The 16,288-nt window shown below is 43.5% G+C and overlaps 1 long non-coding RNA gene across 1 annotated transcript; it reads right to left on the bottom strand.

The window, feature by feature from the left end:
- Positions 490–15,748, bottom strand: LOC110395015. Its single transcript, XR_002436099.1, has 5 exons — positions 15,683–15,748; positions 5,228–5,378; positions 3,643–3,706; positions 996–1,152; positions 490–600 (listed from the first exon to the last, which is right to left on the bottom strand). It is a non-coding gene; the product is annotated as an uncharacterized LOC110395015 (long non-coding RNA).

The following is a 16,288-nucleotide window of genomic DNA, read 5'->3' as shown; positions in this document are numbered from 1 at the left end:
GAGGGAGCATGCTGAATGCTTCCATGAAAGTTAAATAAAGAAAAATAAGCTAAAAATAAAACTTTGTGGCCAGGAGACCTGGAGGCAACAAAGGCTAGAAAGATAGAAAATATTAGAATTAGAGAAGATATTTTGCTTCAGACAACTGTGCTAGGAAGCAGATAGGGGTAAAAAAAAAATCTGCTGTTTGAAATAGCCCCTAAACACAGAAGACCTTGCAAGCACCTTAGATTTTTCCTTGCAAACATGAGATGGCGGACGGTAACAAGACTCATTTTCTTGGGCACTGGGCCTGCTCGATCAGGAACTGAGGAAGACAAAAGCTGAAGATTGCAGCAGTGACCCAAGGGGCAAGGCTGATGAAATGGGCTCTTGAATTTTGTTCTCTGAGGCGAAGAAGATTTTGCAAGGCAGATCACCTGATTCCTTGCTCCATGTGCAATCTCTTTTCATTCAGTCACAGGAAGACAGAGATAGTTTATGTGACTTTATAAATGGCTTTGAAAGATTTCTGATCTGCCTTTAATTGGGTTACCATCCAGTCTTTCCCTGCTGTTCTGCATGAAATGTTGCTTTGTGACATACATTTCCTCTTCCTTTCTGTAGAAAAGGAAAAGATGAAGTTATTTCTGAATAACGATGTCTAGACTCTATCACTGGACTCCTTCCAAAAATGTCTAAACAGGTCATAGCTTAAGTGGGTGTAAACTGGCACAGCTGCATTGGCTTTGTTCTAGTTACTCTGACTGATGCAGGTGAGGATGTAGCACACATTAACCCACACCCTTCTTGGTCCCTGTGTTCTGGCAAGGGTTTTTATAAGCTTTGCTCAGGCTTACTCATTTTGGGGTACACAGAGTGATGGTTTAATGTGAGAAGTTATGAATGGGCTTTCAGGGCATGACTTGGTGTCTAGACTGTTATTTGCACTTAATCTTCAGCCTTTCACATAGCCATTGTTTATGTGTTTCTTAACGCTTTCCTCCCATTCTTACCTGTGTGTTGGACTGCATGCAGTGTCCATATCTGTATCTTCAAGGGATGCATACAGGGCTGATTCAGGATTGCAGAGATTGCTGCAAGTGCATGACACTACTCATGCTTTGTGCCTTCTCTTTCTTCCTTCTTCCTCCTCTCACCATCCTCAACAACCTTTGATTTTGAAGACAACACCATCAGCAAGGACTTATGAATCATCTAATTTGGGAAGAAAGACTTCAGTTGCTTTTCATAATCACCTGTCATCACTAACTACGGAAGAAACAAAACACTGTCAAGATTTACCATCACACTCCTATAAACAATCTGATCTTGCTGTTTGTCTGTTGTTGAAACAATGATGTATACGTAAGGCAGTAGAGAGATGGGGCCAACCTTTTTGCTCAGAGTTTTACAGTGAATCTTCTCATCTTACTACATGTTCGTCGCTGACATTGTACAGGTCTCGGCATGCAGTGCTTCATCACAACCTTGCTAACTCCACGTCAATTGGAGGAAGAAATCCTTTCCTTGTTAGCTTTGGAAAGGTTTGGGTTCTGTTTGAAAGCATTTGGAGGGGAGGCGAGATAAAATTGTGGCTGACAGAGCTGAAAATAAGCATTTTTTTCTCAAGATACCGAAAGGCATTTTGCTTAGAAAGACACAAAATGCAGATTTCCCAATCTTGATTTTGCTCCAGATGATATCCCTCGTTAAGCAATTGAATATATTTTAACTCTGCAAACTGCTGAAAATGCAGGAAATAGAAAAAAATCGCATGGGCCAATAGTTGCCTTATTGCAGGGGGAGGGAGAGACGTAGTGGCTAGGATCCATCTGTGGCCTTCCTGCTTGGGGCTGAGAAGTGTGACGCTGCAAGGAGGCATGTGCACACTGGGCAGGACTGCACAAGTGGCCATGTAACCGTCATGTCAGTGATGTGCTGCTGATGGTCAGCACAGACAAGGAGCAGAGAGGATGTGACAAGGTTATGATTTCCCGAGTAGTTTCAGTTCTGTGGGATTCTCTCTCTTTTGAATGTCTGATTTAGCAAAACAACTTCTGAGGGAGAAGAAACGCCAGGAAAGCTTCCCTGAATATTAGTGGAGTTGGAGTTTTTGCCATTTGACTACCAATTTTAATGGAAGCTGATGTGGTTTGGAGAGTCAGTGGTCATTTAGCTTTTGTTAGTATGTCTGATCACAGCCTTGAGCAGGTAGGGAAGCAATGGATACCCCTCTCTTTGCTTCCTTATAGCTTAATAAATAGTGCGATGAAACACAAGGGTGTATTCTTTTAGATGTCTGTAAATGATAATGCCTGAAATCTGAGACAGGGTCTGTAGTTCAGGTGCTGATACTTTCACAACATTTAACCCCTACCATTGCCAGATCACCCTCAAAACAATCACCTTTAGAGGGTGTTTGCTCAGAAGCTGTCTTAGGTTTTTTATGCTGCATCCAGGTATGTCAGGAGGCCTTCCTAGTGCCACACTGCAGCATGTACAGGAGGCTGGAAGCTGTGCCTAGCTGCACGTTCCATCTTTGAACTTCCTACCCTTGCTGCAGCTGGGCCTGCCCTGTCTTGCTCCTGCCTACTCACCTCGCCTATGTCCCAGTCCTCTCCTCCCCTATCTCTGAGCTGCCTCCTCCTGTCACGCATACGCCTACTTAGGCATGCCAGGTGCTTTATAGGTAGGAGGCTGAGACCTGGGTTTCTTCAGGGCTTTCCAGCTTCACATAGGGAACAGAGAGAAAAGATTGCACAGGACTTCCCAGTGATCTGGGGGAAGCAGGAAGTGCCCAGACCTTCCCCAGAAGGCAGAAGTCCTCTGCACTCTGGCTTCCAGGGGAGGGCAACCCATGATGCTCCAGGTGGGCATCCTGAGAAGCTCAGGAACGGAAAGTTGCCCTGATCCTGATGCGCAAATGCACGCATGGATCTGATCCTTCCCACTTGCAGTGGACCAAATTTCTTCTTCCTTGCAACTCTCCCAGACCCTGAGCACCCAAAGGTCCCTGAACTGAATCAACAAGACCTTTCCTCTTTTATTGAGCGTTTGTCCCACTCTACTCTGCACTGGTGTGCAGTTTTTGGGAACCACAATATTTGAGAGACGTAACACTATTATTAGGGAATGTCCATAAGAAGGCAACAAAGATGGTAAAGGGTTTAGAGGACAAGTACAAAGAGCAACTGAAGTCCCTCGGGTTGTTCAGCCCAGAGCAGAGGAGCTGAGGGGAGGCCTCATGGCAGCTGCAGCTCCTCACAGGGAGCGGAGGGGCAGCGCTGAGCTCTGCTCTCTGTGACAGCGACAGGGCCCGAGGGAACGGCATGGAGCTGTGACAGGGGAGGGGTGGGTGGGGGTGGTGGGCATGGAACGGGCTCCCCAGGGCAGTGGGCAGAGCCCCGAGCTGCCAGATTTCAAGGAGTGTTTGGGCAACACTGTCAGACATTGGGTTTGGATTTTGGGTGGTCATGTGTGGAGCCAGGAGCTGGACTTCATGGTCATTATGGGTCCCTTCCAACTCCGGATATTCTGTGATTCTGTGATTCCTTCACTACAGCCCCAAATCCAACCAGTACACCTTCCTTGCAAGAAGGTTCCCCAAATATCAATTATGTCTGACAAATGACAGCAAGGAGCCTTTTCTTTTCCTCTTACCCCTTTCTGGTTTTGCCCAGGGTGAAGTTGAGCAGCTGCTGTCAGTTGCTTTGAGCCCATCAGCCTACAAATGGACAGAAAAAAAAAGGAAACCTTTGAACTGGTCTGCGTGTCCCTGCAGGCTATAATTTTTCATGACAGTATAGCTTGCTTCTATCTACAGAGCACCCCCTTGTCTTCTAGTATCAAAGGACCGGAAGGTGTTTTGCTCTAAGTGGGATAAAAATCAAGAGTTTGAGGGCATCTGTAGCATAATTTGAGCTGGGACCCTTGTCACTGTTTTTACAGAGTGACTTTATTACTTGGGAATTGTTAATTAGGAGATTACACTAATCTTCACTTTGGTCTCTGGTGCTCTGGTGTGTTTTTGTTTGTTAGTTTGTTTTGTTTTTTTTTTGTTTGTTTGTTTTTAATGTTAAAAATTTTCTGCAAGTTCTCTCATTGATTTTGTGGAAAAATTGATTACAAGCATTTAGTAGTCAACACTTGAGCGCTTCCTATTGAATATATCGAGTTGCATTAGTCTTAAATTTCACCTAGTCATGCCTTAATACACTTAATTTGAGGCTTTATTGGGGCTATTCATGTGCCTTCAGAATGTAAGTGAAACTTGAAATCAATTGATGGTTGAAAATGGAGATATTAAATCACCTGGGAGCCAAGGGAGGTGCTCCCTTTCATTCCAAGAGGCACTGATAGGAAGCCAAATACGCTCGAGTCTATGTCAAATGCAGCTGGGCAGCAGTGTGGTTTGGGCAAAAGGAAGACTCTCACTTTTAGCCTAGTGGTCAATGGAGAGACTCGCTCCATAGCTCCCACTTCTTTGAAGAGTGTCCTAACTACTCCCCTTTAGTCACAGAGAATACTGCTTTTCTGGTGTTTGCTTTGGCAGGATGTTGGCTTTTGGTTTTGTAGTACTCTGCAATATATGCAGAAAAATTTGTATATGTTCCTGACAAACAAATCCATATGCAAGAATATTCTCGGCAATTAAAAACACCTTTTTTAGTGAGACAGTGTGAAAAATGTGGTCAGAAATGCCAGCATTTGTACTGAAATAATTTAAAATAATCTCATATATGGTCTATACATAGGCTAAGCAATGAGCTTCAAATTAATAAAATATTTGATAGTATTTGCAACTGAAGACCTACTGCTGGATTTACTTTGGAAAACAGAGCCCTTTTCCATGTGCTTTTAGTGTTTGTCTATTGACTATGCAGGCATTCCTTCACAGTATTTTCTTCATAATTTGATTTTTGTAAGCAGGAATTAGCATGAATACTCTAACTGGTCACACATTTAAATACTGAGGAAGATACCTGATTTGTATGCATAGTAGTTATTTATGTGATTGCACTGGGTTATGTAATTGTGTTTAACTTGGAAAAGCTGCCTTTAGAGAAGGACCATTACCACTGGTTAGTCGGTATTGTGGAGAGTGGGTATGAAGAAGGTTTCACAACTGCATTTTTTCTCCTCCCAGGACTGGAGAGGGATCACCATGTGCTTAAGAGCACAGCAACCGTAAAAGCACTATGCACTCTGTTTCTCTCTCTACTCTTTCAAGTCCCTCCCTGCTTACCATCCATTTCTTTGTATTCTTTCTGCAGCTCCAGCGTAATGGAATGTGGCTTTGTAGTCAGTACTCCAGGTCATGATGACACTATGTTTGTGATGAAGATATATCTGCTCATCATCATTCAGCAAGACTAGCTTGTTACTGCACTGACACACTGTGTGTGTAGAAGAAATAAAGAACTAGATTTGGGAAATAATTCTGCTGAATGTTAGATCAAATTGTACAAGAGTGTTATGGTAAATCCTGTAAAATAATAGAATCATGGAATCATTACGGTTGGAAAAGGCCACTAAGATCATCTAGTCCAACTATCAACCCATCAACCCCATGCCCACTGAACCATGTCCCTCAGTGCCACATTTACCCTTTTCTTGAACAGCTCCAGGGACGGTGATTCCACCACCTCCCTGGACAGCCTGTTCCAATACCTCACTACTCTTACAGAGAATAAATTTTTCCTATATCCAAACTGAACCTCCTCATATCGCTAGTGACCCTGGAGAAGAGGCCGACCCCCACCTTGCTACAGCCTCCTTTCAGACAGCTGTAGAGAGTGATAAGGTCTCCTCTGAGCCTCCTCTTCTCCAGAATACAGGGAAAAAAAAAAACAAAAAAACAACTAGTTGCCTGAACCAGTATATTTTCAGTTTTTTTAATGTTTTATATGGATTTTTATTGAATAGATTCGAAGTGTAATTTTTGTTTCTTCAGTTTCTTAAGTTTCATTTCTCCCTGTTTTTTCTCAGCAAAGTAATTGCCTCAACCCTCTTCCATCCCCCTCAAAACTTGTTTTTAGGGGCACTGTCCTTTGCTAACTAAAACCAGAGTAGGAAGGCGTGTTGCTTAGTGGGAGTTTTGAAAGGTGACCAACATCTAATTGCTGTGAAAGTCGATGGGGTTTAAACACCACTGAAAATCCCTCTCCAAGATCTATCTACATCTGCAGTGAGCTAAATGCTTCATAAAACCTGGCCCATCGCCTCTGCAAAGATGTGTGCCATAAGAATGTTTCCATTTGTGGCATGAGGAAGATTGCTGGCCTCTTCACAAGAGCTGTATAGTGAGAGGGGGTCTTCTTCAATAGCTGCTCTGTAACACTGGTTGGATAATGTTATTTCCAGGCTTCCAGTTCGGAAACACCAATGGGATGAAGGGCATTGAGACCTCTCTCCTTGGCACTTACTCCCTCATCGTAATGATGAGGTTTCAAACTTCGATTTTTAGAGAGAAATTGCAGTGTTTGAGATACTTCCTACCCTGCTGCTCTTTCTGCAAGTTTGGGACTCCCTACGATAAGAAGAGAATGGCCACATTCCCTCGGAGACAAGCTGGCATGGTGGACAGCACGTGGGATCAGTAGGGGCAGGTGAAGGTGCGGCTTTAGCTGTGTTCTTTAGTGAGCCGACCTACAACGCAGCAGGCAAAGGCTGGAAACAACCCCGTAGCCCCTCACTTGTGTTTCCACTCCTGCTAGAGTGCAAATTCCTTTTGCTCTAGCGCAGGATAAACACACCTGTGTTCTTTTCTTGCCTTCGCATTTCATTTTGCCCCAGTGAATAACAGCAAAACAGGAGAGAGAGCTTTGTGGTTTAGGAAGCTGACAGTTATTAAAAGTAAAGATTACAAGAAGGCAAGATGGAGGAAGGGGAATTCTGACTAATCCCTGATATGCATGGAATGTTGTCTTATATGGGAATAGAACAGAGCTCAGTGTTTCTTTAATTACAATTTAGGAGCTTTGTTATTTGAAAATAATTGCTTGTAGTTGCTTTGTTTTTCTTAGCTGGGGCAGTTTGGATTGACAGGTCTGGAACAAGCAGAGTTGCATAAATGTGCAGAGGTTTCCTGGTACGCTGGCCAGCTACAGACTTTGTACTGATTTTTATCGTAACTGAAATTCTCACCTGACATCTGTACTAGCACATCATGTAGTCTGCAGTAATGCAAACATAATGCATTCCTACCAAATGTTCTCTGGTACATCTCTTTGGAGGGAGAACATGCAACCATCCTGAGCCCATGGACACAGCAATGAGAAAAATAGCACCTCTGATTTAGTGAAACATCACAAATGCCAGGTCAGCTTCAGATCTACTGAATGTTGTTCAGCTTACGTGGAATTTCTGTTAGATTACTTTTGAATTTAATTATACAGTCTTTTCGTTTTCATATGAAAACAAACGGTGTTGGCAGAAGGGAGCAAATGAAAATGCCATCTCTGTGCGTCTTTTCACAGAATCACAGAATCAGAGGTCTTGGAAAGAACCTCTGGACCTCGTCTAATCCAGCCCCTTGCTACAGCAGGTTCCCAGCTTTCCTAGCATTGTAGAATCATTACGGTTGGAAAGATCACTAAGATCTTCTAGTCCAACCATCAACCCATCAACCCCATGCCCACTGAACCATGTCCCTCAGTGCCACATTTACTCTTTTCTTGAACAGCTCCAGGGACGGTGACTCCACCACCTCCCTGGGCAGCCTGTGCCAGTGCCTCACCACTCTTTCTGAGAAGAAATTTTACCTTAACCTCCCCTGGCACAACTTAAAGCCATTACCTCTTGTCCTATCTTGTCTTCACTAGTTGTTTTTTTAATATTACTTGTCATTTGTAGTTACACATAAGTAAAACTTCTGTCCTATTCACTTCTTCACATATAAGTAAAACTTCTGTCCTTCAGAAGAACTCTTTGCAGGACAAAAAAGCAATACTTGACTGGAAGCAAGTTCAGTATTTGAAATGCTGTAAATTTGAATAGCTGTAAAATTACAAGGAGTGCTTTGGTGCTACTGATGTGCTTCACAATGCTGTATTTGAACAGCTAAATACTCTCAAAAGCTAATTCTTTGGAGTCCTTGTTTTGATGCTTACTAGTGAAACCTAAGCTCTTGGCCCACATTCTCAGTATTTGGGCATGTTGGATCCTACAGATCCCTGTGATCAACTAACTCAGTTGCAGCTGCTTTGGAGACTTGAGCTCAAGGGCTTCCTGTTGCTTTTGAGAAAGTAAACTTGCACTTTTAAGGATTTTACGCATTATTTATAGAAACAAAGAATCCTTTTAAAAGAGAAGTGTCTTGTTCCTTAGCACAGGGCCAACTGTGCTATTGCTCCCCAGGGTGAGGGCTACTTCCAGTTTGCTGAGCGGGGCTCCTTCCCCAGCCGACCTGCAGCAACCCCAACCCCAGGTCAGATCCTGGCACTTGAGTAGCCCCATGGTAGGAGATATCTGCCTGAGGTAACAGCTGATGTTTGTGTTCCTCATTCCTGCCTATTTAAAGAGCAGGCAAGTCATAATAAGCTTTAAAACAATTCCAACAATTTGCAAACGAGCGGTAGGAACTCTGATTTCAAATCCGATTTTCTTTCTTTCTTTCTTTTTCTAATACACATGTCATAAATAACCATCAGAATTATTCTTCAGGTTTTAAGAGGCAGTTAGTAACTTCACAGTCACTGGGTTCATTCTTTCTCCTTCCTGTGTAAATCTGAGAAACAACGGGCTCTGAAATATGAAGTTAGAGCTGTCTTCACATTTGGAGTTTTAGTGCTTTCTATTTTATTGCTTGCTGTAAGCTTGATATAGGACCTTTTCTAAGCATGCTACTGTCCTTTAGTAAGGGACAGATGAGCAGTAATAGCTTGTCTGATTCCAAAACAAGTGCTGAATGACTGGCCTGAACTGGACCTTCTAGCACTCCTGAGATAGTCGGGAATGGGACCCACAATGTGTATAACCTAATGAACAATACTGCGTGCTTTCTGTGATAGTACGGCATCCTTATGTCTATATGTTATTTTGAAGGAGCTGTAAGTTGGTCAAAATTCTCATGGAAATCATAGGTAATGTTTGCTAATAGAACAACCTAGTGATCCGAACTCCTGCTGTGTAAGGAACATCTTACATTCTTTCTTAGGTTTCCTTAGGATGTCCTATGATGTAGCTATTCCTTTCTTCTAAAAGTAACATTCAGTATGTATTTCAGACATTCCAAAGCCTCACAATGCTTCTATAAAAAAAATAAGAACTGCTTTGTAAGTTGTAGAAATAAAGTAATCTGATTTTCCCCTCACCCCTATTTATTTGGGTCATATAACTGGGTTTCCAGTAACTAAGAAGGGTGATGAAGCAAATAAACCCAAGTAACTGAGAGTAATCAGCATGGCTGTACAAAAGTGAAATCATGTTCAACCAGTACAATAGCTTTCTACAATGAGAAGACAGCTCAGTGGACAAAGGGAAAGCAGTGGGTGCTATTTTGCAAGGCTCTTGACATTTTCTCCCTTGACATCCTCACAGACAAACTGATGAATTACAGACCAGATAAGTGTACAATGGGGTGGGCTGAAAACTAACTATCATGTTGGACTCAAAGGGTTGTGATAAACAGCATAGTGTGTAGATGGAAATCAGTCCATATTGATGTGCACTCTAAGAAGTCACTTCTGGAGCCAATGGTGTTTAATCTCTTCAATTACTGACCTGGACATTGAGGCCAAATGCACCTTCATCTAATTTGCACAGAGAATCATAGAATTTTTACGTTTGGAAAAGACATAAGATCATCTAGTCCAACCATCAACGCATCACCACCGTGACCATGTCCCTAACTGCCACATCTACCCTTTTACTGAACACCTCCCTGGGCAGCCTGTTCCAATGCATCACCACTCTTTCAGAGAAGAAAGTTCTCCCAGTTTCCAACCTGAATCTCCCTTGGTGCAACTTGAGGCGATTACTACTCATCCATGATACGATTCTGGGAGGAGTGACACATGAGGCAGCAATGTGCCCTTGTGGCAGGTTGCTCAGGGAGGTTGTGGAGTCACCATCCTTGGAGATATTAGAAACCCAAATGGACAGGGCCCTGAGCAACCTCTTTTAATTGGCCCTGCTTTTACCAGGGATTATACTAAATGGCTTCCAAAGGTGGATTCCCAACCTCAGCTGTTCTGTGATTCTGCAAAGATGAGCACATCTGTACATATACATGTTTGAATACACAGACAACTGCATAAAGTGTTTAGAAAATCAGTCTTACAGAGATAACACTAATACCACAATACTTGTCTCAGGGGATTTAAAAAGTTTAGAGCTTATGTGTAGAACATATTTTAAGTCTATGTTTGTGGTTCGTTCTTCTGCATACCACAGGCCATGGACCTTTTAGTGTATAGTATCTTCAAACCTATTCAATGTGTTTTTATGTGAATCCTTCAAAAGAAGTTGCAAACAGATGTTAAATGTATCACTTTTTTTGTTAGATAAGCATATCAAACTTTGCTGTTCTACTTCTGTGTGATCTTGGGCCACTCATTCTGCTTAGCAAGTTTTCTGTCATGTTTATGGAGTAGAGAGAAATGCACTTTCATTTGGAAAGAAGTGCTGCAGAAGAATATTACAACTTAATATCTATCCAGTACTATAACAACAATAATAAAATCCACCTTTGTTCTTTCCTCTCATGACTAGGCACCAGCATCTTATCAGCTTCCATTGTTTCTTCCCCCCTCTGACAGTGCTTAAGCCATTATGAACATCAGCCCATGGAAGGGGAAGGTGGGTGGATGGATTGTCTATTAAAATGGTTAAGACATGTATTGTGCAAAAATAAGCACAAATCAGAATGTTTAGCTACTCTGTTGCTTTCAGTCTGTTTTTAAACCTACACACGATCTTTTTTTTTTTCCTATAAGCTGCAAAAAATGATGCAGAACACAAGAAGAACAAGATCAAAGGCTGCATATTTTCAGTGTGTAAGTCTGTAATGGAGCACAAAGGAGAACAATTTTTCCTTCAGTCTATCATATCATCTTATGTCAAGGATGGTAAATGAAGGCTCCTCCCTGCTGCTGTGTAAAATCTTTAACAGGAAACACATGAGCTGAGGATAAGAAAGAGCTGGCACAGGGGTTCCCCATTCTGGGGAAGTGCTTTTGATTTCCATCACCTTCCAGCTGCCAAGGACAAGGAGGAGCTGGGATTCTGCATCCAGTCTTGTTAGTGCAACTGAGTCAGATAAGCTTGGGCAGCCATGGGAAACAGGGATGTTATAATTGTTTTCTTGAGGAGTTCCTATGACTAAGTTTTCTTTATCTGTATTGTGCTGTTTAGGGTTGGAGTCAAGAAGATGTTTGACCATGAGCTTAAATTCACTCCTATTCAGAAAAGCATTTTAGAGCTTTGTTCCCTGAAACATTTTCCTGGAGCGTGGTGGTTTTACAGATAATGTCTGTAGATATCTATAGCCCGCTGGAGTCAGTGGAGAAAGATCCTCTTGACTCTTGGAGGCTTGAGTTCAACTTTCTCTTCAGTAATGTCAACAAGGCTGAAAAAAAAACCTACAGGGATCCTCTAGCAGGCATCGCAGTTGCAGACGAGATAAAAGTTTCTTTCTCTTTGCTCTCTGGCTGAGAGCAAACTAGGACAAAAGACTGGGTGCCTTTATGAAGGACTGGAGGAAGAGAAGTGCTGCTGTTGTATAAGGCCCACTCAGGCAGCGTTTTCCAGCACTGGATTGGAGCACAGCACAGAGTGAGAGGCTCACCGAGACTGGAGCAATGCAGACCTGAAGTACTGCTCCTTCATTTAGAGCTTCCCACCAGCTCTGGGTGTCACTTCTACAGCCCAGGAACCTACCCAATGGTGGCAGTGCCAGCCATCATGCTGTTTGCAGAAACACTGTTCCTGCTGTCAGGATCTCCCATTTCTCAGAAATCACCTTTATAGATGGTCCACAGCAGTCCAACCCTGGGAACATGGCTTTTCAACATCCCTTAATACCACCCTGTCCTTTCTATCCAGTGCGAAGTTGTGGGGTGAGCTGAGAATATCTCCTGCATGCATATCAGTGCTCCAATGAGAAACCCAGTGAGCAGCACGCAGCCAGGACCCTCCATGGCAACAGTGGATGTACAGTGACCTACTTTTAACACAGCTTATGTAGCCTTTCTCGCTGCTTTATGCTTGAATGGCAGATTTTGCAACAAAAGGTCAATTTATGGCAGCCTTTTATTGCAAGGTTCTTTTGCTATATAGTCCAAAGTTATAATGACAAAATGCTGCTCCAAGTACAATGAGGACTGCAAAAACCAGCCCCACTTTTTATGTAATGCTTTAAACTTTATCTGTTTCAAACAGCTTTTGGTGCTAAGCTTATTTTTTTGTTTGCATGCTTATGAAGAGAGCTTTATTACTTCCAGGAAGAGCAATAGATGAACATCTGAATATGAATAGAAAGGCTTGGCAATGGGTGATTTAAATAAAACCATAAAAAAAATATTTCCAAAGCTCAGCAAAGGAGGGAGAAGCATCTAAACTACAGCAGCCGAGAAAAGTGAAAACCACACAGCAAAATGAAATGGGAACCTGGTCCCTGCTAAGGCAAGGCACAAAGTAAATCTGATGTGACCCAACCCCACAGGGTCACAGACAAGCTGAGACAAACGTGGGAGGAAGGACAGCGTGACAATAGGTAGCCCAGAGGGCTGGGATGCACGGTTGAGTTCCTACATGTTGGCTGCACTGCAGTAGCTGACTGATTCATACACAGCCTACGGCAGCCATGAGATAGAACACATTATGTTAAGCCCCGGTGGAAGAGGGTGAGATGAATGCGCTTTCCTTGCTATTGGCAAAGGGGTAGGAGCGTGGACATGAACAGTTACCACAGCTCAGCTAGCATGCCTGCATCCCCCGCTTGCTGAGCTTTCCCATTTGGAAAGGACCCCGACTCCTTTCTAATGAGCTTTAACCTCCCCTGGTTGCCAGCTCGGTGTGAGCGCACGATGAGACAGTGCTCAGGTGGCACACGGCTCCTCCTTAGGCTTTGGTAACTCCAACCCCCAGCATCTCCTGCCACTGGCAAACGCCATGCATGGGGAGATGTCCCAAGCCTGTAAAGAGCCCTGATAAGCCAGAAGGATGGCTTCCATCAGTCCTGGGTGATGGACACCTCTGTCAAGCTCTCCTAGTGGTATGCCAAGAACTGAGCCCCCAGAAAGGGCAGAGCCTTGTTTTTCTCTCTGCTCCGCTTTCTGCCAGACAGCAGAACAGCCTTGCCAAAGTTGCTCTACAGCTTCTACTGTTGCCAGCAATCTGGGTGATCTCTTATCTCTCCTTATTTCACTGTTTGTAGCCATGACAGCTGAACCCTAGACAATGTGTAATGGGTGAGTTATGTTGGAAGTCGTCGAGCCAATGATGATTCCAAAGCAAGGGCATTGCTGGCTGAATGCTAGAGCTCAAAGATCTGCTTTTAGAAATCAGTAATGGCAAGGGATTTGAGAAATTGTTGTGTCCCAGCTTCAGTTTACTCATTCATTGCATTGTCTGTTCTTTGGGGCTGATGGAGGATTTTGCCTGGAGGAGGCTGAGTGTTACTGATTATGAGGCAGCAACAATTTCAAGTGAAAGGCTTGTTAGTCATCTTTCCTTCTATCTCATGTATCACTGTGGCTAACAAACACCTTGCAGCTGTCTTCCAGGATGCTGCAAAGTTACATACTCTTCAGTTTGAGCCTTCTGGATCTGTGTGCTCCCTGTGCTTCCTCTCAGTTTGTGTTGGTTGTTACTCTGGCTGAAATGACTCTAGCAGCAGTTGGAAAAGATACAAAGAAATCACATCTTTCTTAGCTGGATTGACTCCTGAGATTTGGCAGGTCAAAGGAACTCTTCAGAATTGAAGCTGCTAATATAATCAGTTACTCCACAAAGAACATCATTTTTTTTGCATGCAAACATATTCATACAGTCCTTTCTGGGTCTTAATTACTGGGTGGTTCTAAAGATAAAGGTGATTAAAAAAATCCTCACCAGTCAAAAACTGACATCACTGCGTCAAGGAAGTAGGTCCACAGTTCTTTAACATCAGGAAATCTTAACTCAGGCCATCACTGTAAAACTGGCTAAGCTGATGTCTTTTGTTTTTGTTTGATTTTTTTAAAAAATAGGTGGACAGAGCTCATTTTAAGGGCCTGCTCTGAACTTGAGCTGCACACCTCATGAGTCCTTTTCTTGAAAGGGCTCAGTACATTTCAGAACCAGACTGGTTGAAAGGATGATGAGCTATGAAAACACTGCTAAGATGTTAGAGTTTTCTCAGCTCTAGTCATAACCACATCGTGACTTAGTGTGCCATGTTTGCAATCATCTTATCAAGCAGCATTTGCTGCTATTGGCCTATCAGAGACAGCAAGGCATGAGCATTGAAGCAGGGAGAGAAGGGAAAGGGAAAATTCTCTGAGTGGTCAGTTGGGAAGGCACACAATGGGATGTCCATTTATGTGTCCTCTCCAGTGTAGCAGGGTCCTCCCACTATAACTTTCAATAATTATGGAACAGTTTTCATCAGAAATTGCTCACATTCTCTATGGAAGAGATTTGTGCTTGAGAGATTCCAGCTTACCGTACTGTTGGGACCATGCTTTGTTCAGAGTGGGTGATGCATGCTGAGTGGTAGTTGAGATTTGTGTATGTGCATTTTTGGATCCCCTAATAGAAAGCTACCCGCAAGGGAAAGGGGCTGGGAGGAAGGAATGAATCTTACTCCAGTGGCAATTGTTTCCCATGAGAACTTACCATAACAACAGTATTAAGGTTTGTGAGTTCAAGGCCATGAGATTAACAGCAAGAGAACAGCAGTGTAAGAACAGCAGGGGAAAATTATTGCCCCAGAAGCTGGAAAAACTCAAGCAGTAGCTTGGGAGAAAGGGTGTGAAGTTGCAAGTGACAGGCAGGCTCCCTATCTGCAGCTAGAAGGCCCTTAGCCTTACATGGGCTGAACATCTATGGCACTGTGCTCAAAAAGGCCAGCTGGCAGCTCAGAATGGGGCCCACAATATTGAGGGTGCTGAGCAGGACCCTGCTAAGACAGTCTAAAATGGGAGGAAGCGATCAGTCTTTGAAATCAGTCTTTGAAAGTCCCAGGCTTACATGCCTATGTGAAAGCCTGAATTAGGTGTGAACCTGTAACTTGGGACACGTGGCTATGTCCTAGCTGCAGAGTGTTGAAGATCCACAGCTCACATTATGGTCATCCATACAACCAAGCCAGGGCCAGGTTGGAAGGGGTCATGACTTCCAGCCTGTGTACCTGCATCTCCATCCTGTGGAAAACAGAGTGGAAGAGAGTGAAAGATTGCTGCATACCATAGTGTCCCTTGGGCCAACAAGAAGTGGCTAGGCTAGTCATAGAATCATAGAATCATTAAGGTGGAAAAACCACTAAGATCATCCAGTCCAACCATTAACCCATGCCTGTGACTGCTCTAGGCCACGTCCCTCAGTGCCATATCTACCCTTTTATTGGAAATCTCCAGAGACAGTGACTCCACCACCTCCCTGGACAGCATGTTCCAAAACCTCACTACTCGTTCAGAGAAGAAATTTTTTCTAATATCCAACCTGAACCTCCCCTGGCACGACTTGATGCCATTACCTCTCATCCTATTGCTGTTACCTGGGAGAAGAGGCCAACCCCCACCTCACCACCTCCTCCTTTCTGGGAGTTGTAGGGAGTGATAAGGTCTCCCCTCAGCTTCCTCTTCTATGACTGAACAATCCCAGTTCTCTCAGCCACTCCCCATACAGCTTCACTGCCCTTCTCTGGACACACTCCAGGGCCTCAATGTCTTGTAGTGAGGTGCTCAGTCATCCAAACTGGGGATTTTCAAAGCACTGCCATACGTAGCTAGATTTCTTCCCCTTGGGTAGAAATTACTAGCTCACTTTTTTTCTTCCTGAACATAACTGGAATGGATAATTCCTTCTTTTTGCATAGAAGTCTATTAGTTAAAGCATTTGCACAGAAATTACAAGACCTAGGTTTCACACAGTCAGTCTGAGAGCCTTTAGAGTCACTGCTTCCATTTCCCCAAGAGCATCTTCACAGGTTTGCTGGATTTCAGTGAGAGAAGGAAGCATTCCCCACACTCCATATCCTTAATTGTAGCTGGGCTATGATGCAAGCAGTGGAGGCTTCATCTGTGCAAGAGAAGGCAAGCAAAGTAGATCCTACCTCTGCAGCATATGTTTGGGCTCTTCTGGTGTGGAGAATGTGCAGTGA

This window comes from Numida meleagris, chromosome 2, assembly GCF_002078875.1.
Source record: "Numida meleagris isolate 19003 breed g44 Domestic line chromosome 2, NumMel1.0, whole genome shotgun sequence".
NCBI lineage: Eukaryota > Metazoa > Chordata > Aves > Galliformes > Numididae > Numida > Numida meleagris.
The sequence above is the reverse complement of the archived record's forward strand: the minus strand, read 5'-3'. Positions and strand labels throughout refer to the sequence as shown.